This window comes from Thalassophryne amazonica, chromosome 6, assembly GCF_902500255.1.
Source record: "Thalassophryne amazonica chromosome 6, fThaAma1.1, whole genome shotgun sequence".
Lineage (NCBI taxonomy): Eukaryota > Metazoa > Chordata > Actinopteri > Batrachoidiformes > Batrachoididae > Thalassophryne > Thalassophryne amazonica.
The window spans coordinates 57,260,691-57,285,746 of record NC_047108.1 but is presented as its reverse complement, the minus strand read 5'-3'; the positions used below and the strand labels follow the sequence as shown (position 1 = coordinate 57,285,746).

Genomic DNA, 25,056 nt, shown 5'->3' with positions numbered 1-25,056 from the left:
ATCGCCATCAGGCGCCGTGGGCCGTCCTTACGGCGACACTACCAGACCAAAATCTCTCATCAGCCGTTAAAATTTTTTACCGAAAACCAGCTGAATTTATCAAATGGTGTCCACTCAGTTGTGCCTTACAGTTTTGAAAAAAATTTGATCAAACAAAGCAGTCTCTGAGCCATTCCTAAACAATGAAAAAATCGACGAGAGGGTGGGCCACTCCTCACTCAAAGACTGCCCACAGGCGAATGACGTAACCGACAGGCGTGAAAAAACTCTCGCATGTCCATGAGGGTTCAAGCATGTCTGATGTAATCACACGTGATTCAAATCCATATGGTTTTTGAAAAAATAATAAGGTCGGATACTTTTCTAATAGACCTCGTATAATTTTAATTTATCTCAAATATGGTACATTGTCATGTTTAACTTGTTATATGGAAAGCTCCAAAATATATCTTTTGTAAAATCATTTGCTGGGCATGTAGCTTATGAGGGTGGCATCTGGAGCCCCATAGCTGCAGTAGAAGGTGTCCTTCCATGCCCTTCCCCCCCGGAGAGAACCCACGCAAACACTGGAGAACATGCAAACTCCACACAGTCACGCCACAGGTGTGAATCGATCCCATGACCTTCTTGCTGTGAGGCCACAGTGCCAACGACTAATCCACCATGCTGCCCCACATGGTACATGTACAGTAAACACATAGGTGCACGGCTGTCTGCTGTGTATCATTGATATCCAGCAGACAGCACACAGAAGGAATCACTTTTCCTACAATCTGCCCATTGCTTTCCTCTTATGAAGTGCTTCCTTGTGTTTTCTGCTTTGCATCATTTATTTTTAGCACACACAAGCACACTGAGTACCAGTTATGTGCATGCCTGTAAATAACAGTCAGTTAATTATATTTACATACTCAAGGTATATTTAGTATTTTGTTAAGCGTTGCATTAGTGGTACTTGGAGAGCAATTAACAGTATGCATGATTTTGTCTGCAGTGTTCTGTCTTTTCTGTCTTACTTGTGCACTGTGGTTGCTCCAAGAGTCAGCTGGCAAAGAGTGGGCAAATAATGCGCTCCAGGAAACAGTGTGCCTAAATGCAGGAGCTGCCAGTGATACCGTACCAAGTGCTTACTGCATCAACAGGAGGATTGGATTATTTGGTTTAGTGTATTTTGTGCATTCTTACTAAATTTATATTTTTTGTATATTTCCAGTTTTGATTCATCGTATGTTTATTCCAACATTTTGATTCATTGTGCTGATTTGTTTCATTTGTCAGTAGTTATGGTGTTAGTGTCATCGCCTTGTGTGTGAAACTGATGTGATCAGCCAGTATGGACTCTTTCAGGGACCCATAATTCTTTCCGTGTGGGGAATCGTTCCTGTCTCAGCCGGCAATCACTTACCTATGAACAGATGCAGGAAAATCAGTTTCTCAAAGCTTTCAGAAGCAACACAGGTGTTCTGTATTTTTGCCTTGTGCAGTAATCATTGTGGAAAACACAAGTTAAGTATAGTTAAGGAATTACAAGGACATCCAAAAATCTGCCAGGGACATTTTTAATTGTTTTTTTTTTCCCAAAGTACTGGTCTTTCTACATTTAAATTTTATGTTAAAACGGTGTAATGTTATCTTCAGTTAACACAGCCATCAATGTGACCGGAACGACAGAAAGTATTCCAAATGCATGTTCTGTTTTGGTTCCCTGAAAGACTCTGTATAAATATTCCCTTTGGTCTCATTTGGAGAGAAGGCAGGTTTTTTTTTTTTATTGAGTACAGTGTGCGTTAGTTGTTTGTTTGACTTTTTAAATAGGCCTATAACTTTATAATGCTTTGTAGATATAAGGCTCTATCAGAACAATATAATTACTTGTTATAAACTGCTTAACTGGGTTTATTGATTTTGTTATTGTGTGTGGAGATTGAGCAGTATTGTTTGTCTGGTTGTGTTTGGAATTTTTTTGTTCATAATTTATTAATTATACTGTTTTTGCTTGGCGTTGTTGTGAGTATGTGTGTGTGTGTGTGTGTGTGTGTGTGTGTGTGTATATATATATATATATATATATATATATATATATATATATATATATATATATATATATATATATATATATATATATATATATATGTGTGTGTGTGTATACGCTTTTTACTTTTTATGGTAAAAGGGGTGTGCGTTTATAAGCTTTATAAGGTCCACTGTTAAATTGTCCTATTATTGAGTTTTTGTTATTGTTGAGTCTGTGTGCCTGTCTTTCTTTTTTTTTTTGGTGATGGGTGGCTAAATAAAACTATTTTAAAATGTATGTGCCTCCTTGCCATACTGACTTGTTCCTTGGCATATCTACATATTGAGTTCTTGTAGGACACGTGTGGTGCTGATGGCCACTATGGCCACTGTTGCTTCTGTATCATTTCATGAATTTAATTACACATCATATGCTGTTGCTGGCTGCTGAACCATTTTACAATGTGAAATAATAAAGGACAAGTAAGATAAAAGTGACGACAAATCTCAGCAGAGCTGCAGAAATGGATGGTAGTTAATTTGTAGGTTCAAGTCAAGTTAAATGTTAACCTGCAAAGTCTGATGTATCAACATGAAAAACAGCAGCAAGCTTTGATATTCCTGTACAGGAACGATGAAAATCCCTGACCTGTTTGGCAATAAATACATGACATTAAAAAAAAAAGTAATGCTCACAGGCAAACACTTAAGTCCATTATCTGGCACGTTGTGCATGAGTGTAACCTGCTTCTTCTAAGCACAGAATGCAATTTTTGTAGATTTAGATATTCCCTTCAAGACATTGTTTTATCGAGTTTTTACTTGAAAGGGGAAGGGGGAAAAATAGTTTTGGAATGAAAATGTGTTCTATGTGAGTCACAGAAGCCTGCGGTTTGATGCCGACAAGGCCAGCACTGCCAATAGAAGTAATTTGTCAGGTTTCAAGGGAGTTGACCTTGAGTACTGAACATTACTGCACACACACAAGCATGCACACATATGCTTGCAACAGCATTCCTGTGCATATGCGCGTGCACCTGCCTGCACATTACGCAAGCAGAGTGACATGAAAGGCAAGGCACGTCCGTGCAACCAGCTGAGCAAGCGTCGCCGTGCGTGTGTTATGAGAGACGACAGAAGCTCAAATCCTTTATCTGGGGGAAAAAAAAAATCAAAGTCTGTGTGTGTGTGTGTGTGAGAGAGAGAGAGAGACTGCAGTCAAAGTTTCATCTTGTCTATGCGACCACGCTGAAAGCAGCGGCAGCAGCAGCGTGTGTGACTGTATGTGTGTGTGTGTGTGTGTGTGTGTGTCTGTGTGTGTGCCGCTTCAAACGGGCACAATGCTGCCCCCTGTGAGCGTGTCTGGAAAGCCGCCGTAACTTCGCTCCACCGCCAGGGGGCGGACTACTGACGCTGGATCGTTGAGCGGCTCTCTGTGTGTGTGAAGGGATGCCGTCTCTCTCTCTCTCTCTCTCTCTCTCTCTCTCTCTCTCTCTCTCTCTCTCTCTCTCTCTCTCTCTCTCTCGCTGCCGTCTCTCCCTCCCTCCCTCCCTGTGTGTGAAGGGATGCCGGCTCACTCCGCAGCTCTCCTCCTCATTCATGCTGAGCGCTTCTCTCCTGCGCGGACACAAACTGCGGAGCTCTGACGCAACGGCGATGCTTTCTGCTCAACTCTGACATCCTAAAACAAACAAACACCAAACAAACAAAAACAAACAAACGGGACGAGGAGGAAGAGACAGGACGGCTCCATAAGTAAGTAAAGCTGAACTTTTTTTCTCTCTCTCTCCGCGGTGTTCCTTTCATCTTTGTCGGAGTGATGTCGCGGTCACATTTCTCTTCCTCCTGTTCCTCCTCATCACCTTCCATCCCTCACAAAGTCTACGCTGCTAAACGGCCTTTTTGTGTTAATTAGTATTATTATTGTGTGTTTTAATTGCATTTCGTTTATGAAACATTTGTGTGGTGTGTTTGGCGCGCGCGAGGAGAAGTGGATGAGCGCGTGCCCTGTCGCGGTTGCGGCACTTATGCGGGAATTTTTCGGAGTTGGGTGTTTTTTTTTTTTTTTTACCCTCTTGTTTTTGACGAAGGATTTGCTTCACTTGGCTGTTATAAGCTCCGCTCTTCTCTCGGACACCGTGTGTATGAGAGAGAGCTTTAAAAGATTTAATCGCAGAGGAATGCAGTGTCACGCTGGAAATATCGCCACAAGAACAAACAGAAATGTTTCTGAAATATCGTCAAGTCCCCAGTAATATCAGTCAGAATATTGGTTGTTTCATTTTGTCAGTTTTTGTGCCAGTTGTATAGTTTATCGCAGCTGTTATTTTCTTCAAATTCAGTGAACTGAATTATGAACATGACACGTGAAGTTGTGTTTCGTATGTATGGGCTCGAGCATGATTACGTTCACACTACTTGTTGAACTATTTTTTTATTATTATTATTTAGTATTAATGACAACAACAACAATAATAATAATATTAATAATAATGTACCTGCACACAGTTGTGTGAACATGCAACATTAGATTATTATTTTTTTATTTACAAAATTAGACATGCAGATGTGGTTCCAGAGCTAATTTTTTTTTTATGCTGTGACTGTTATGAGAAAGGTCACGTCTGATACATGCATAAATGTGAATTATTCTGATGTAAAAACCAGCTTGGATTAAAAATAAATAAATACATAAATCATACTGAGATCACTTCAAACATGAATGTGAAGGTGGCTCATGCTGTGTGGACAAATTTGTATGCACACAAATTTTTGTGTGTTTGTGCAGGTGCAGAATTTAATGAATCTCTCACACGCCCATACATTATCCTCGTCTTCATCATTCTGGAATCACATCAACGTGCTCTGACAGTTTTGTGTCACCTTATGAATTTTTGACTTGAGATGCGTAGGTGCAATGGAGGAGCTGATTCTGAGAGACTCTGGGCACAAAGACACTGGTTTGGCTGCCAAGCACAGAGAGAGAGAGAGAGAGAGAGAGAGAGAGAGAGAGAGAGAGAGAGAGAGAGAGAGAGTTCTGGTGAAGATGTGAGGATCAGTGCATGTTTGTGTGTGTATCTGTGTGTGAGAGAGGTGAAGAGTGTAGGAGAAGATACAGAGGGATGCAAGCATAGAAAACTGTGGGGCGTTCTCTCTTGTCCCTGTTTCTCATTCTGTCTGTGTGTCATGATGTGACTCTGTTGGCATGGATGATGAGAGAAAAAAAAGTGGGTATCACCTCCACTTTGAGCTGAGGTGTCACATCCAAAGTAATGACATGCGTACATACGATTAAGTACAGTTATGTGACATAATGGCTGTGCTACATATCAGTTCCCAAAACAGAGTGAGTTTCTTTCTTTCTTCTTTTTTGAGCCTGAAATGAGCCAGACTCAGATGACAATGGCCGTACACACGCATTAAGCTGTTCTTAACTTACTTACACAGTTCTTTTTTTTTTTTTTTTATTTGTGTACTGAGGGATCTTCCTTCATTGTGGCTCCTTAGGTATTTATCCTATATGCTGTATCAGTGTTTCTTTTTCAGGAAACTTGTAAAAGGTGTGTGCATATGTGTGGCTTTCTGTAGAAAATTTGAGGCAACCATATCGTCCATTCTGTTAAATATAATCACTTTTAAATGTGAATCCAATCATATAATATTTAAAGGAGTGATGTATGCCTGTGTTAATTATTTGTGCAGTATCGTCCAACCTGTAATGTTTCTCAAGACAATGGGGCTCATTGGGTATTTTATTTATTTTTCTTTTACATTAATGTAATTGCCATCTTTATGAGTTCCTGTTTTAAACTCTATTGATTGCATAATATAAATATTTACAAAGTATAATAGTAATAATAATAATTGATATAACACTTTCAATTAGAAAAACTTACAAAGTGCTCTGCATAGCAGGTGCATAACCATTTAGAGCCTTAGACATCAGCAGCGAAACCTTAAAATCTGCTCCTCTGACATTCACAGAGAGCCATTCACAGTTTAGCCAGAAGCCAGAATAGGTCTCGTGTGAACAAACGTAATTTAAATAAAAAACTCAAGCAGCAGTATTCTGAAATATCAGAATTCACACATGTGCATTAAAATGTTTTAAATAATAAAGGAAAGTCTGGGCCATTCACTCTATCTGGCCTATTTATTTTGCCAGTAATGACAGCAATAATGATTACTATTACATGTTCATTGAAACTGGACAGTGACCTCCAGCTTATTTGACCAGTAGTTGTCACGATTCTCTACTGAGCTGTTAAATGAGGATTTAATTAGGATAAAAGTCCACTTTTGGAGACATTTAAAATATATATTTTTTACAAACAACAACAATAGCAGTAATAATAGCAATGACATCCTGCGTGTCTACTCTGTGTATGCCTGATCCTCTGAAGGTGAGGTCTTGAATACAACCCCAATTCTAGTGAAGTTGGGACATTGTGTGAAATGTAAATAAAAATAGAACAGAATGATTTGCAAATCCTCAAAGAATACCTGTTTTGAACATTCCAAGGGTGAACAGAGGATCACCACTTTGTGAACAACTGTGTGAAAAAATAGTCCAACAGTTTAAGAACAATGTTTCTCAACGTTCAGTTGCAAGGAATTTAGGGATTCCATCATCTACAGTCCATAATATAATAACAAGATTCAGAGAATCTGGATAACTTTCTGCACATAAGCGGCAAGGCTGAAAACCAACATTGAATGCCCGTGACCTTCGATAACTCAGGCAGCACTGCATTAAAAACCGATATCATTGTGTAAAGGATCTTACTGCGTGAGCTTAGGAACACTTCAGAAAACCACTGTCAGTTAACACAGTTAGTCGCTACATCTGCAAGTGCAAGTTAAAACTCTAACATGCAAAGCAAAAGCCATACATCAACAACATCCAGAAACACCCGAGCTCATTTGAAATGGACAGACACCAAAGTGGAAAAATGTGCTGTGGTCTGATGAGTCCACATTTCAAATTGTTTTTGGAAATCATGGACGTCATGTCCTCCAGACAAAAGAGGAGAAAGACCATCCAGACTGTTACCAGCGCAGAGTTCAAAAGCCAGCATCTGTGATGGTATGGGGGTGTGTTAGTGCCCATGGCATGGGCAACTTACACATCTGTGATGGCACCATCAATGCTGAAAGGTACATCCAGGTTTTGGAGCAACACATGTTGCCATCCAAGCAATGTCTTTTTCAGGGTCATCCCTGCTTATTTCAGCAAGATAATGCCAAGCCACATTCTGCACGTGTTACAACAGCGTGGCTTTGTAGTAAAAGAGTGCAGGTACTAGACTGGTCTGCCTGCAGTCCAGACCTGTCGCCCATTGAAAATGTGTGGCGCATTATGAAGCTCAATATATGACAATGGAGATCCTGGACTGTTGTTCACATGAGCGACCAGCTGAAAAAAAAACAGAACATTGACATTTTTGTGTTTTCCATATATACATATGCATGTAAATTGAACAGCCTGTTTTTTGTTCAGACTTATGTTCATTCAAAGTAGATTAGATGTGATACAGTTTGATTACAGATGTTCTGTATGTGTATTTTAGACAGGAAAGTCTCTATATAGAACATATATAGAAGTAAAATTTTCTTTTATTTAGAAATCTTTTTCCCCCCCATCCCATGTGGGTCTACAGCTTTTCAAATAAAGATTTGCAATCATTTGCTTTGAATAAAATGTGAAGAATTACCAATCACAAGAAACTGACTTATAAATGATTAAATATATACAGAATGTACAGAAACATTATTTTCAGTGATGAATTTAAGCATGCTGTGCTGCTGAAATAATTTTTTCATACACAAACACACCGTGCCAGGAATAAATGATCATTTATAAGAAAAGGTGGTGAGTGAACAAACCATTCTGTGTTTTGTAAGCAGCTTATATCCTCCTCCACAGCATTGTTGTTGTCATCCCCTGACAGCTGCGCTTCATCCTCATCTTCTGTCGCGTTCAGCTGGAAAATATACAGTTGTAGCCCCTCATTATTCTCACCGTCGCTTCGTTCATCAGAAACTTCCTCATCTTCTTCAAAAACGATCAATATGTCACTTAAATCGTCGCTATAATCGCTCACTATGCCTTCGCTGTCCGTGTCTGCCGTATTGGTAAACAGAGCCGCCCTTCGACACATTAACTCGCATGACGTGACATCCATCGCAGCGAAAAAGTAGGTCAACTCAGAGGCGGTAAATACAAATTCTCAGATGGGTAATGAAATGTCTAAATCCTTGTTCAGTGTAATTTTATGGTAAAAACAAAACAAAGACAACATGTGGAAAAAGCTTTTTTTTATTCGTCAGGAATATGTAAAAACGTCATGGCGTGGCAGGGACACTTTAAATATCTTGTCTTTGCAGTGTATTCAGTTGAATATAGGTCGAAGAGGATTTGCAAATCATTGTATTCTGTTTTTATTTACATTTTACACAACGTCCCAACTTCATTGGAATTGGGGTTGTAGTATTTGGATGGGAGACCTCTTAGGAAGACAAAGATCTCTGTGTTTCTGCAACACTGGAGTTGCATGTACATAAAACTTAGTATGTTTTTAACAATTAAAATGTCATTCATTCACTATTACACTATACATTTTGCAGAGTAAAATTTATTGTGCTGGCATAACAGTTGGTCCCAGTCCAAATAGAGTTAAATATACTCTATCACAGTGCTAAATCAACTCTTACTGGAGTAGAAACACTTGATTTGACAAGACAGCAGAACTGATTTCACTCTATAATAGAGTGTTTTTTACTCTATTTCGACTGGGCCCAAATGTTATCCTGGCAGAGTATATTTTACTCAGGGAAGTGTCTCAGTTTTACGATTACAATTCTACACTAATTGGACATACAAACAAATATTTTTAAAAGAGAAAAAAAAAAGAGAGAAAAAAACCAGCTGGTTCAACACAGAAGTAGGTGCTGAAAAATTTAATAAGGTGCTAAAACACTATTTTTTAAAAGGTAAGTAAAAAATATTTTTACTTACCTTTTAAAAACTAAAATTAAATAAAACTCAAATGTTAAGAATCAGCTTTGACTGAAAGTGTTTTTTCTTAACATGTTAATGAACTGTTAATGTGACAAGCATATGGTACAATGTATTGACTTTAATGTTAGCTATACCGCCATTTATACACAAAGAATATATCACAATATATACCGTTGCCGTCTATGCTTCAAATTGTACTGCAGTATACATTTTAGGCCATGCTGTCAAGCCCAAGATTTAATTAATGAAGCTTTTGGTGAAGAAAGTTGCTGTGAGCCTCATTCAAGTGTCTTGGCATTGATTCAACACTTAAACAACAGTTTAATTAAATTATTGTACGTTCCTTCTTCTGGTATTCAATGGATGATAATAACCTGCCTCAACTTTGTGTAATTGGTCCGAAAATCAGATCAATTGAAAAAGTGGAAATGCAAATAAAGTGCAAATAAACTGAACCATAGTTCAGTTTGTTCGGGACCAAGACTACCTCATTTGGTGACCAACTTTTGGTCCTTTAGTCTGGTCCTTTAGCTTTCACATCTGCTGTTTTGTTTCAGCACAAACTGAAAAGGTATGGGGCTATTTCAGAGAGTACTGCTCCTTCCTGTTTAATCCTGAATAGGAAATCAAAGTGTGTTTGAAAATGTTGAAAAGTTTCATCCAGATTTGCAAAATCGTCCATGGTGTGCCATGGTAACTTTCGGGGGTTCATAAAATTCACAGCTTCAGTCATGTTTGAATGTCTTTAAATAGTTCCTAGTTCCTGCTCCTTGAAACTTGTTTGATCGTGCTCCATCGTGGTAAAATTTTGAAGCAGAAGCAGTGTTTGTTGCAGTTCTGGCTGAGGGCACAGTGCCTTGCTTTTGTTTTCAGGCGGATGCCAGGTCTGCACTTTATAAGCCAGACTGTTAGGAGGCAAGCCGGAGTAAACCATTTCATCCTGTTTTTGCATTTTTTGTCCTGTAGCTGATCATAATAGGAAGCCACCCTGTGGAATAGGGTGGTAGGTGTGAAAGCACCCTAAGATTTGTTTGAAAGGTGCAAAGGCTCCCCTGGCTCATGGTCAAGACAAAGCAACACTTTTTTGTCAAATCAAAAGAATTGGATCATGATTCAGTTTGTTTATAGTGCAAAAGTTGATGTTTCATTCTTTCATACCAATTACAGGAAGTTCCAGCAAAGTAAACTGTCATCATTCATCTTAATTGTCTCTCCCACAACACAACTGCTGTTGCTCGCTGGATTGTTTTCAATCTTCTCCTCTGTTACTGTCAATGATGACATAATATTCACACATGTGATTATTTGGTGAATTGGAACAAGTATGTGAAGTTGCTGCTGGTGATAGTAATACCTTATTAATAATAATAAACAACAACAACAATAATAATAATAATAGTAATAATATTTCAACAGCAATGAAGCTATCTGAAATGAACCTGAATAATTTTTTCTCTACTGTTTGAGACTGTGCTAACCTTGGAATTGATGGATTTAATGTTTACAAACAAGTCAACTAAAAGTACAAGAGCTGGACGTCAGCAATTTTCTGGCAGATTTCACTTTTAACAAGAGATTTTGTCATGGAAAGCCACACGGAGGCTTCGCGCGTCATGACCGATTTGCTGATCGAGCGAGTCAAAGGTACACCTCCGTTTCGGAGTGCCAGGGGACAAGTTGGGACATGCCCAGCTCTCCACAATTTCTCTTATACTCACTGGGCTGGTAAGCATTGAAAGCCGAGATAGGCATGTCCCAACTTGTCCTTTAACACTCCTAAACGGAGGTGTTCCTTTGTCTCGCTCGATCAGCGAATCGGTCCTGACGCGCGAAGCCTCCGCGCGGCTTTCCATGACAAAATCTCTTGTTAAAAGTGAAATCTGCCAGAAAATTGCTGACGTCCAGCTCTTGTGATAACCAGAGAAATTGCTAATGACGGTCCCGGCTCCACACAGCCATCTGTTTAGAAATGATGTGGTGTTTTCTGCCTCTCGATGGCGGCTCGGAGCTCGGAGCGCGGTGCGCCGTGCGCTATTGTGGGGCGTCCTTAAAGCTGTAGTAACACTCCTTATTCTCTGTGAAGCCCGTAAAATTTTCACCGAAAGCCAGATAAATTTTTCGAATGTTTTCCAAATGCTTGTCTCTAACAGTTTCTGAAAAAATTCTGATGGAAAAAAAGCCCAAATCATTCCGCCATTTCCTCGCAATGAAACAACGACGAAAGGGGTGGAGCAGTGCTCACTCAAAACCTGCCCACAGGTGAATGAAGCAACCGACAGGTGTGGAAAAACTCATGCATGCGCACGAAGGTTCAAGCTTGGCTGACGTAAGAACATATGAATCAAATCCATATAGTTTTTGAAAAAAATAAAAAGGTACAATACCTTCTCACAGACCTCGTATAGACATCAAAAATAGACAAGGACCACATTCTTATATTTGAGAAAGAGGTAACAGTAGCACTCAGCTTTTTTGTTATGAAACATTATTTCAGTGATTATCATAATTGTTGACATTAGTAATTACTTTTTTATTATCAATCAATTCTTTCCTCTTTATAATACCTGAACAAAAAGCACACTTTTCTTCCTAATGTTCCAGAAGAGAAGGTAACATAATCGTGTCTTTTTTTTCTATTCAGAAACCAAAAATATATTGACTATATTGAGGTTTAAAACTGAGAGAAGTTGGAACCCGAGCATTTATCATGTTTTTTTTTATTCAAAAATGAATTAAAATGTTGAACTAACATAGATTATCAGTTATTATGTTTTTAGTTGGCTAATTGATTAGTAAAGCAATTAGTACATCGCGCCTTGATTATTGTAGGTTTATTATTATTATTATTATTATTATTATGTGTCCAGCCTTGTCCAGTGTTCCCAGCTTCATGTACTGTTGACTTGTCCTTGTGGAGCTTTCTTGACACAGACTTTTATAAACCCCTTTTTGAGTGGGAGTAGACTGGCTAGACACCACCTTCCCTGCAGTAAGCAACAGTTTTATGTCGATGAGAATGCCAATTGCTACGGGGGATGTGGGAGACTTTGGTGAGGTTCGGTTGTCTGAGCTCTCAATGGCTGAGACACGGTTGAGCTTGGAGCTGCAGACAATCGACAGTGCACCCTGCGGTCCATCTTCATTGTGTTGCTTTTTACCTCAAGTGCCTGTAATAAATAATCATGGAGGATATATGGCACTGGAATAGCAGTACCGATTTTATAAAGCAGTTTTAACTCACGTGGCTTCAGAAGCTCCCACAGGACTTTTGTGTAATCATAACATGTCTATACAATGTAATATAAACGTCATTTAGGGCAGTGTTTTTATTCAAAGTGCCTTCAGTGTCTGCACTTAAGTGCTGTATGGGCGGGCCCAGTGGGAGCTGAGGCTCTGGCCCGGCACTGTTAAAGCTTGCTGCTTCTTGCTGATCTACTGATGACAAGGCTGCCAAGCATGCTGTTATCACATAACAAAATACCTGTTCTAATCCCACACATAGCACAAGTTGATGTATTTGTTTTTGTGAGTTTGTCATACTGTTGAAGTTATTAGCTCGGTTAGATACTGTATGTTGGTAGGGGTGGTGGCCAAGTGGTTAATGCACTTGGTTTCAGTGTGGAAGGTCCCTGGTTCGAATCCCACCCCTACCACATTTCTCCATGTAATGTGGAGTTGCGTCGGGAAGGGCATCCGGTGTAAAACTTGTGCCAATTCAACATAATTTGCTGTGGCGACCCCGAGTACAAAACAAGGGAGCAGCCAAAGCGACTTACAGATACTGTATGTTGGTCTTCTAGTGTGCTTATTCAAATAAAAATAGGATGTGACAGATATGGTAGTGAAATATTTGGTTTGTTTAGTAGTGTGCAGTATGACCAAAAATCAGTATTGTACTAGCCTGCTCTGACACATACTGAAGTATTATATACAGACAAGGGGGCAACATCCCTGTCATAGGTTATGTTATCCATGTGACAGTATACCACTCTCCTGCACCTTCAAGTTTTTACTGTTGTGCTGCTGAATGGACTGCATTTTTAAATGGACTGCATTTATATAGTGTTTTTTTCCATCGGCATCAGATGCTCAAAGCACTTTACAATTATGCCTCACATTCACCCATTCACACAAACACACTCACACAGCAATGTCAGGGTGCTGCCATGCAAGGCACTCACTACACACTGGGAGCAACTTGATGATTAAACTTTGTGATTTTCCAGTCAGGCTGGGGTTTGAACCGAGGATCCTCTGGTCTCAAGCCCAATGCTTAACCACTGAACCATGATCTCCCCAACATTGAGGTGATGGTCTTAATATTTCTCTGCTCACCCTTTGCTTGCCACTGGGGGCAGCACCACATAAAAGTATCTAAAGCAGTATGGGGGTGTAGGAATAAAAGCAATCCTTTAGCAAGAGCTTAAATGGACTTTACACATTGTGACATGGGCTTAAACTTTCAAACTGCTATAGTGGTTCAGACAGTACAAGGTTTCTCAATACAATGTTTATAAAAAGTTGATTATGACCTCCAGCAGACTTTCTCAAAGAGTGGTCCATGGATGACTGGTGGTCTGTGAGTGACTCCTAGTGGTCTGCGAGCAGTGTTGCCACAGTTTGAAAAAGTAATCCAATTACTGATTACTCCTTGAAAAAGTAACTTAGTTACTTTGCTAATTACTCACTTTTAAAAGCAACTATGTTACATTACTAGTTACTTTTAGCTGCTGCTGACAACATCCCCCTGCAACCTCAACATGAAAATGATTGTTATGGTCTGGACCCAGGTTGAGGAGCGGTCCAGCGTCTGACTGAACCCAGCACTAAATAACCAGAAGCAGTTCCAAAAGAAACAAATTTATTTTCTTCCCACTGTGCTGTACACAAAATACAAAATAAATGAGTCTGGTGGGGTGAAGAGGCGGCGCGCTCTCCCAGCGCCTCAACGGATCGGAGCCCGAAGGTTCTGGACTCAGGAGTTCCGCCGACACCCCCCAGGTGGCTTTTCCCAAGACTGTACTCTGTGAAGGAGGAACAGAGGTGAGGTTATTCAGTACTTATATCAAGAAACACTATTTAGAGGCACACTTATCAGCAACACGTTCAGGACTGATTTCAGGCTTAATTCAAAAGAACAGCTGCTCACAGCTTGTGGAGGATTATCAATCCGCACGCCACAGCCGCGAGGAGCAAACGAGCAATTCTCTTCAATACTTAAATTTAGCTGCGCAACAACGCCACATTATATTCACAGATAAGCTTTTAAGGATAATCACTTCTGACGTGCTGACAGCGCTTGCCTCTCACCCTCGTCCTCCTTCACAGGTGCAATGTCAGCTTCTGGAGCGGCCCTCAGCATCCTCAAATGATCGTTACACGGTCGTATTCTCCGGCCCCTAAGCCCAGATCACTGCTGGCTTAAATGCAGTTCTTCATCTCTTCATTGGTACCAGCTGAGAGTCCTTAGAACTGCACGCGAATGTCACAGGTGTCGTAAATCGTCCCAATTAGAGAATCGCACGTGAGTGCAACAGGTGCAGCAGATCACCGTGACAGAGGTGAGAAACTCTTCTGCAGCACATTCTCCCCAGAGATCAGCCCCAAACCACCTGGGAAGGAAAACAAACACAAAAACCGCAAAACAGCCAAGCCCCCCAACACACAACAATGATAATCCATTTTGCCATACTCACTCTATCGTTATCCTTTCTTGACCTCAATGAACATAAATACTACTTGTTTTATAAAAAATAAAGACATCTTTCTTGACCTCATATTTAACTGCTGACAGCACTGTAACTGTAAAACTTATAGTTTCTAACCTACATTGTTTATAAATGGAACTATTAAATTCTTTCTAAAATTTTTCTAACATTTAAATTCTTTCTAAACATTTTAGCTGTTGAAATTATTATTATTATAAGTAGTATTAGTATTAGTAATAATATGAAAAAATGTCTTCAAAAGTGGACCTTTATTCTAGGGCTGTTGTGGGGAGTCATGCTCTTTGATTACTGATTTGGAAAGATTAACATGTTATGTTACTCGTTACTGAAAAAAGCGGTCAGATTAGAGTAATGTGTTACAAAGTAACACGATAATGGCATCACTCTCTGTGAGTATATGGAGTTGCATCAGGAAAGGCATCTGGTGCAAAAACCTATCCCAAATCAACATCCAGATCCATTGGATCTGCTCCGGCGACACCAAGTGAAAAAAGGGAGAAGCCAAAGGGATTTACTATCTTATTGTAACTTAAGTTAAAACATGAATTTGTAGATATTTTAACTTAAGTCATACTTCTGCAGTTATTTTGGTGAAAGTAACTCAAAGGTAATGCAGGAGTCAAGTCGTTACAATTGAGAGACAGTAATATTGCAATGTAAAGAATGACTTTGAATGACTAACTAGTAATCTATAATGTATTACATTTCAGAAGTTGCTCAACACTGCAAATAAAGCAAGTAACTGTGGGGAGAAACATGGTGCCCACAAATGGGATAAATACATGATGAAATACAAAACTGAATGGAAAAATAAAAATCAGATTTAATGAATGAAAATAAAAAAAAATGTGATGTTGAGGTAATACCACATCTTTGTGTGTGTACTGTGAAGTGTTGATGAAACCTTGAAACACTGTTACAGAAAAAAAAAAAAAAAGTTGTACAATGTTCCAGATGATTTGCTTCTCATGTATTTTGATTAAACTGCCACTGTACAAAGACGGCATTCAGTATGAAACCTTATCCTGCACAGTTGAATTAAATAGCCTTGGGTAACCAGACATCCTGGAGATGGTTTATATGTTGTCTCTGCTGAAGTGCAAGTGACTTGAATTTTAATATTCAAATCATTCTCAAACTCAGCTCAGCTAGCCAATAAATAAATAAATAAATAAATAAATAAAATACAGATATCATATATGAGGAGAAGAAATTTGCGTGTCATCATGAAATACTAATATATATTTAATGTGAAAAGCCCACCACGAGTTAGCCTTTTTAATCATTGTTGATCCAGGCAGCATGCTGGTTATGATGTAAGATGATGTGGCACCTCACACTGGATGAGTGCAAAACAATGTCCTAGTGCGACATCAGCATGGAAGAAATTAGCCATGTATTTTTTCCAAAGGAGAGTTTGATTTTGACCTCAGACATGGGGGCACAACTGATTCAGACTTGGAGCAGTCCAGGGGTTATGACATTGTGGTTAGATTTAGAAATAAAATTTAAATTAAATGAATAAAATGGCCACTTAGCCATGGTTTCAAAATGTGCAGAACGCTGATTTTATATATAGTGTTCAGAATAATAGTAGTGCTATGTGACTAAAAATATTAATCCAGGTTTTGAGTATACTTCTTATTGTTACATGGGAAACAAGGTACCAGTAGATTCAGTAGATTCTCACAAATCCAACAAGACCAAGCATTCATGATATGCACACTCTTAAGGCTATGAAATTGGCCTATTAGTAAAAAAAAGTAGAAAAGGGGGTGTTCACAATAATAGTAGCATCTGCTATTGACGCTACAAACTCAAAACTATTATGTTCAAAGTGCTTTTTTAGCAATCATGTGAATCACTAAACTAGTATTTAGGTGTATAACCACAGTTTTTCATGATTTCTTCAATTTTACTCTCATCAGTCCACAAAATATTCCTCCATTTCTCTTTAGGCCAGTTGATGTGTTCTTTGGCAAATTGTAACATCTTCTGCACATGTCTTTTATTTAACAGAGGGACTTTGCGGGGGATTCTTGCAAATAAATTAGCTTCACACAGGCGTCTTCTAACTGTCACAGCACTTACAGGTAACTCCAGACTGTGTTTGATTATCCTGGAGCTGATCAGTGGGTGAGCCTTTGCCATTCTGGTTATTCTAATATCCATTTTGATGGTTGTTTTCCATTTTCTTCCACGCGTCTCTGATTTTTTGTCCATTTTAAAGCATTGGAAATCATAGTAGATGAACAGCCTATAATTTTTTGCACCTGCGTATAAGTTTTCCCCTCTCCAGTCAACTTTTTAATCAAACTACGCTGTTCTTCTGAACAATGTCTTGAACATCCCATTTTCCTCAGGCTTTCAAAGGGAAAAGCATGTTCAACAGGTGGTGGCTTCATCCTTAAATAGGGGACACCTGATTCACACCTGTTTGTTCCACAAAATTGACGAACTCACTGACTGAATGCCACACTACTATTAATGTGAACACCCCCTTTTCTACTTTTTTTTTTTTTTTACTAATAGCCCAATTTCATAGCCTTAAGAGTGTGCATATCATGAATGCTTGGTCTTGTTGATTCTGAGAATCTACTGAATCTACTGGTACCTTGTTTCCATGTAACAATAAGAAATATACTCAAAACCTGGATTAATCTTTTTAGTCACATAGCACTACTATTATTCTGAACACTACTGTACATACCCTTCCCAAGGTGAAATTGGCATTGTGATGAGATTTATGATTTTCTATTTTACTTATCTGCTTTTGTTACAGTATTTCCAAGTATGGTGTGCGGATTTGTGGACAGGAATATTATTTTCCATCTGAGGGTGAGCAAGCAAAATTCTGCTGTTGTTGTGCTGTCAGCAATTAAAGAATTTCAGCAACCCATTTTCCTCTGCTGGTGCAGACCATGCAGCTTCTGTTAGCCATCCCAAATGACCAATTTCTTCCTTATGTTCTGTACAGTGTAAACTGTTGAGGCAGCAAAATAATCTGTGTGTGTGTGTGTGTGTGTGTGTGTGTGTGTGTGTGTGTGTGTGTGTGTGTGTACATACAACTGATATTTCAGTGCATAGCTAAAACTACCCACATTACTCATCTTGGACCATTATTTTGCAGCAGCTGTCTGTAGTTCACACTCTCCTGTTCTCTAACATTAATATATGCAGTACTAAAGCAACTGTCACTGAAATGTATTCAGGAAACATATGAGTAATGGATACAAAATTTGGATAGCCTTTCGTGTAAGTTCTCATTCATTAAATGTGTTTCTTGCTGTTTCATGTCCAGCGAGTCTGTCTGAAAGTTTTATGCATGCTCAAAACTTTTAGTGGAGATTGCATGGAGAGCCTTCCCCAGTGGCTGTACGTTTGTTTTCCATTTCTTATGCATTTTGTCCTGTACTTGTTACTTTTATGGTGCTTATTGATTGTTATCCTGTGGTTGTCTGTTTGTAAGAGTAGAATGGGAGGTAGAGCCTTCAGCTTTCAGGCTCCTCTCCTGTGGAACCAGCTCCCAATTCAGATCAGGGAGACAGATACCCTCTCTACTTTTAAGATTAGGCTTAAAACTTTCCTTTTCGCTAAGGCTTATAGTTAGGGCTGGATCGGGTGACCCTGGACCATCCCTTGGTTATGTTGCTTTAGACGTAGACTGTGTTTCATAATTATTGTATGGCCTTGCCTTGCAATGTGGAGCGCCTTGGGGCAACTGTTTGTTGTGATTTGGCGCTATACAAGAAAAAAGTTGATTGATTGATTGATTGATTGTTTGGCTTATGACTGGGCTCCATCAGAGTGGGAGGAGGGTCCCTGGGTCCTCTGGCTCATCATGTTCTTCTCACTCATCAGCTGCTTGGTGCTGATCACTCTCCACCAGCTCCAGCTCTACCCTCCACATGACCCTTATATACATTAAGTGAGTTCAGGAAGTGGCTTGTTGGATGGGCATACTTATTGGTAGAAAGTTAGCTTTTGTGTTCCACCCTTGTCCCTGTCTGGTGTTCTGTTTGTTAGATGCTTTTGCTCACCTGATCTTTGTTTTCATTTAGGGTTTAAATCGTACTCACCCTGGGTTTCTTGTAGGTTGATGTTTGCGAGCCTGTGTCTGTGTGTTTATAGGCATAGCCCTGTCACTTGGAGTTCCTAGCAGCTGCTAAGGGCTAGAGATCGACTACTTTTTGCCACTGGCCAACAGGGCCAGTAGCTTTGAGAAGTAACTGGCCCCACCAAAATCCTACTAAACTACAGCTGCTGAAATTTTAAATTGTTAATGCAATTTCATGCATTCTGGTGCATTCTAAAGCTGAAATTAATGAACACTAAGACTGAACAAAATTGCCATTAGTTTCTAACTTTTTTGCATTTCAGATTTTGTTTGAATGTGTTTAGGTTAGAACTTACTTTGTGCATAACTTTTGTATTGCTTATTTCCATGTTATTCTTTGTTGAGCATGTCAGTAACACTTGTGCAGAATAACATTAAAAGTGTTAAATTGTTATTATTTAACTTGTTATTTTGGTTTCAAATTTTCATGATTTTTTTTTAAGTTGGAACTGACCTTGCATTCACTTACTAATTTAAGATAATTTTACTTAACATTTAAGAGGTGAATGAATGTTTAAGTTGGAACTGACCTTTTTTCCTGGCTGTTGTCTCGGTTTGGGTGGTTTTAATTTAAACATATTAGAGTTTCATTCATTCAAAGCGTTCTGTTTAGATCTTCTTCGTTTCCTGCAGCTTCCCATGTCGAGAATTTAAAGATGCTCATGAAGATTGCCGAAGATCGGTTATGGAAAAGGCTGAATGTACGCTACACTTCTTCTTTCGAGTGTTTTTGGTGGTGTGCAGACCAACATGGTGTATTACCACCATAAACTGTTTGGGTGTGGAGCATTAATGGATTCTGACATATGCTATATTAATAAGAAATCATGGAGATAAGGGAGGAGAGAAAAAGTGTGGGAAATGACATTGAACTAGAAGCACTCAGAGAGTGCAAACCTCCGCCAAGGCCATGGGGTCACTGACGCCATAACATCTACACGCCGTGGAATCATTGAACCTAAAAAAAGTCTAACAATGATGTTTGCTCAGTAGTAAAAAAGTTTCATCTGCTGTGACTGGATAAATGTATCCTTAGCGCTTGGCATCACAGTTTATTGCAACTTGCACCTTTCCCAGAAGCTACTGTCATCTGAGCACTGATATTGATATTGCATGTGCTTATAGACAAAAACAAATAAGAGACAAAATTCAATTTATTATTCAACTAAACTGCAAATATATGAATTTTTTAACATTTAAGAAACACTTCTCTAAACAAGGCCATAGGGTCACTGATCCTAAAGAGATTCCCTCCTTGGCACAGTGATCTATTTCTTTTGTCTCTTTCTCTAAAATTGTATATAATAATCATTAGATTATTAATATATAACCAAAAATAAATTTAAGAAATATTACAATTTGAAAACAAATGCACCCGAATGTGATGACAGCTGCAACTGCTTAATGCTAACATTTAACATTGAAAATGCCATAGACATGCTAACGCGTTAGCATCGTGATCCGGATCGTGATCCGGATGACCACTAAAATTTAATCACTTGTTCTCTTGTCATTTCCAACACTCCACAATAAATTTCATCAATCCGTTCAAACTTTTTGAGTTATCCTGCTGACAGACAGACAAACAAACAAACGCGACTGAAAACATAACCTCCTTGGTGGAGGTAACTATATTCTCTTGAATAACCCTGTTCAATGCATGCTTCGTGCATGGACAACATACATTTCTTTTACCTGAAATGTCATTTCCTCAGCGAAGCGTGCACAAGACTGTGGGAGTGTGGTGCAAGACAAAAGCAAACATGGCAGACTCACTGAAGTTTGATGACACAGAAATGTGAAAAGGTTTGACGTGGCCCTTGGAAAGAAAAAAAGGTAAAATAAATAGAATTTGAGCGAGTCATCACTTTATAAATTATACAGGCCTGTTATGGGCCAAATTGCTGCCAGGCCAGCAGGCAAATGGCAGTGTTGAGCCCTGCTGTTCTGCATTCCAATCACAGCACCTGTTGCTTGTCTACTCGTCACTATTTAAATTGTTCACTGTTCTGGTTTGGCTGGTGGATTATTCCTGGAATTCCTTGGACCTGTGATGTTGTTGCTTGTCTTTTTCCACACTCCTGTTGTTATTCCTCATCCCAACTCCAGCTCGCCCCCTTTCACTTAACGTTTTGGACTGCACCCCATCTTTGGACCACCTCAACTCACCTGATGATAAATAAAGCACCATTTCTTTCATCTACTGTGTGGCTGTGTTGTCTGCATTTTAAGTTCCATTCATTATTAATCATAACATTAGCATTCTTCATGAAGAAAGTGCTATTAGTATGTCATACAGCAAGGTATAGCAGTCAAATCAAAATCCTGCATTTTAATAAGGCGTGCACAAAAAAACATTAGGAGGTGAGTCTCCCTCATTAAAATAAAATCTGAGAAATATGTGTTGTGGTAAGACTTTCCTCTGGATATGGGGAGAGGTGGAGGAGAACACATGAGGAACAGAAGTGGAATGGAAGGTATTAAGCAGGACGCATGGGGAGATAATGCAGGTGTTTGTGGCGACCTGATGATCAGGCATCATATCCTTCAGGTTTCAGTTGCTGTTTCTCAGCTGTTATTTTCTGCTCAAATTTAAAAAAATAAAAAACATTCCGACCAGGATGGGATCTGATGAAGTTCCTGAAAGTGCTGGATGTGTTCTTTCATATTCATCAATTTTCCATGGGGCAGCCCATGAAGACATGAAGCATCGTCACAAATCTAAACATTTAAAGTATTAAAGACAAGCAAGTAAATATTTGAATGTTAATATTCAGAATTCATATGCCATGATGTCATGATAAATGACGAGAGGTCAGTGATGTAACATTTGGTTAGTCCAGATTTTCTGTGTGGATGGCACACTTGTGTATTGGTGTTTAGAAAGCAGTCTGAATTTCAGGACTTGTCACATCCTTATGTGGAGATGATGCAGCCATGGCTGACACCAGAAATTACTTTAAACAAAAAGGGAGCATCTAGAGCATCTCCGGGGAAGGAAACCACTTTTCTGTTGCAGCCTGACTTTATGATTTAAGCTGATAAGATAGATGATCGTAAACGTTCTGCCTAGTGCAGTTGTAAATGTGTCTGGACGGTAAGACACCCAGGGGAGAGAGGGTAAAAAATAAAGGAAGACTAGGGGACTTATGTGGACCAGTGTGAAGAAAGCTGGGAATGACGAGGCATAACATAAGTCTGTGAAGGTGAGTGGATGCGTGACAGTGTTAAAATACAGCTTCATGGTAAAGGCTTTTGTGTACTACAAAAGAAGGAGAACTTTCAACACAAAAAGACATCTTTCATTGCTCCAGCCATGGCAGTTCTTTGTCTGTGTGTGTGTGTGTGTTCTTTTTTGTAAAGGCCTGAAATATGAGTTTTTCTGACCGTGACCATATCTGTGAAAGTGAGCTGAAAGTATAACCACTTGCATGGTTAAAGCAGACCTGCATTGAAATAAATGTGGTCAGATCTCAGAAAGAAATACGAGGGCTGTCCGTAAAGTATAGGTCCTTTTTTTCAAAAACTATATGGATTTCATTCATATGTTTTTACGTCAGACATGCTTGCACCCTCGTGCGCATGCGTGAGTTTTTCCATGCCTGTCGGTGACGTCATTCGCCTGTGAGCACTCCTTGTGGGAGGAGTCGTCCAGCCCCTCGTCGGAATTCCTTTGTCTGAGAAGTTGCTGAGAGACTGGCGCTTTGTTTGATCAAAATTTTTTCTAAACCTGTGAGACACATCGAAGTGGACATGGTTCGAAAAATTAAGCTGGTTTTCAGTGAAAATTTAACAGCTGATGAGAGATTTTGAGGTGATTCTGTTGCTTTAAGGACTTTTCACGGTGCGAGACATCGCGCTGCGCTCTCAGGCAGCGTCATCAGCCTGTTTCAAGCTTAAAACCTCCACATTTCAGGCTCTATTGATCCAGGACGTCGTGAGAGAACAGAGAAGTTTCAGAAGAAGTCGGTTTCAGCATTTTATCCGGATATTCCACTGTTAAAGGAGATTTTTTTTAATGAAAGACGTGCGGACGGGTCCGCGCGTCGGGACGCAGCCGACGCGGCGCGGCGGCACAGGAAAAACACCTCCGTGTTGATAACCATTTGTAAAATCCAGGCGGCTTTTGATGGCTTTCAGTGGAGTGAGTATATGAGAAATTGTTTATCAGCTGGAGATGTTCCAACTTGTCCTCAAGGCTTCCAACAGAGGTGTTTTTCCTGTGGCGGAGCGTCGCGGCGGCTGCGAGCCAACGCTGCAATCCGCCTGCACGTCTTTCATTAAAAAAATCTCCTTTAACAGTGGAATATCCGGATAAAATGCTGAAACCGACTTCTTCTGAAACTTCTCTGTTCTCTCACGATGTCCTGGATCAATAAAGCCTGAAATGTGGAGGTTATAAGCTTGAAACAGGCTGATGACGCCGCCTGAGAGCGCAGCGCGACGTCTCGCACCGTGAAAAGTCCTTAAAGCGACAGAATCACCTCAAAATCGCTCATCAGCTGTTAAAACTTTCACTGAAGACCAGCTTAATTTTTCGAACCATGTCCACTTCGATGTGTCTCACAGGTTTAGAAAAAATTTTGATCAAACAAAGCACCAGTCTCTCAGCAACTTCTCAGACAAAGGAATTCCGACGAGGGGCTGGACGACTCCTCCCACAAGGAGTGCTCACAGGCGAATGACGTCACCGACAGGCGTGGAAAACCCACGCATGCGCACGAGGGTTCAAGCATGTCTGACGTAAAAACAAATGAATGAAATCCATATAGTTTTAGAAAAAAATAAAAAGGACCTATACTTTACGGACAGCCCTCGTAGCTATGTATTTATAAGACCCTTATGAATGCAGTAAAGTAAATCTGTAAGCCCAAATTTGTAATTCAGCGGAGAAATCTTCGTTTAAAAATGACAAATTTGCAGCTAGAATTTAGCCCTCCGCGAAAACAGTTTGTACATCCAGGTCATTTCCGTGACGTCGGGGAGAAGACGGAGCACTTGCGCCTTCAGTCCGATCCCACATTGAAATTGATTTTATCTGTTAGTAATGTTACTGTTATACACATCCTGGTTTCAACATCCAAAAGTAAGCTGCAATGAATGCGAGATGCAGCCATGCATGCTCAGATTAGCAGCAACATCAACAGCGGGCGATGTTCTTCTCCAACACCTTGCTCTCACACCGCCCTCGTGTCTGCTGTGCAGCCGGCACCACCTCCCTGTCTACTGAATGGAGGTGCAGCCAACTTGGCAGCAAGTCCAGAGAATAAGCTCACTGTTTTGATGTGGAGCGGCCGGTGACCTGTTGCCCGCAAGGACAGATTTCTTGCAGCAAAATCTGCAGCGCTGCACGGTCTCGGTAATTGGAGCCGCAGAGCTCCGTGGCCGCTGAGAGAGGTTTATATCTTTTTAATGACGAATTCTTTGCGGGTCCCGCATCCGTACCCCGCAACGGTAACACCGGAGGCTAAAGACAGTAGATTTTCAATGCGACACCACTCAATCAAATGGGCGTATGGAAAAAGTCCCCAAAAATCATTTTCAAGCAACAATAAAAGAAATGTATACTCACCAAACGTACAATATGAAGTTTTTAAAAAAGTCGATCCTTCTGTATAAGACAATAAATAGGTGCTTTTGTAAGAGATGCAAACTGACGTAAATCCACAAATTACAGTTGGCGCACGCAATGCATGCTGGGATAGGGTCTTCTCTCTGATGTCTCGGCAGCGTCCCGGATGTGCTGACAGTTTTGCGGAGGGCTAAATTTTAGCTGTAAATTTGTCATTTTTAAACTAAGATTTCTCTGTTGAATGACAGATCTGGACTTGCAGATTTACTTTACTACATTCAGAAGGATCTTATGTGTAAATATGTCATTTTTTGGTCCAAAGATCTGACTGCATTTATTTCAGTGCAGGTCTACTTTAAAGTCTGCAGGCAGACTTAACCTCATACTTGTCAGCACAACAAATGTATTTTCTCATTTGTTTGGTTTGTGTGTGCGTGTGTGTTTGTATTTCCTTTACAATACATGAGCAGAAACAAATTTAAAATATTTTAATAAAATCTCTAAAGTAATGCAACTAAAATAGTAGCTCATAATTTTCAGGGACAGAGTACTTTTGCATCTATGAATAAACTAATTTCTTGCAATGCTGATGAAGCGTAGCATT

The 25,056-nt window shown here is 39.7% G+C and overlaps 1 protein-coding gene across 1 annotated transcript in view; it reads left to right on the top strand.

Annotated features, from left to right (window-relative positions):
- Positions 1-3,603: 3,603 nt before the first annotated feature.
- LOC117512209 (plexin-A1-like) overlaps positions 3,604-25,056 on the top strand; it is a 1,069,160-nt gene continuing 1,047,707 nt past the window's right edge. Inside the window, 1 exon segment of the mRNA XM_034172199.1 lies at positions 3,604-3,768. The gene's annotated coding sequence lies outside the window, so the exon portion shown is untranslated.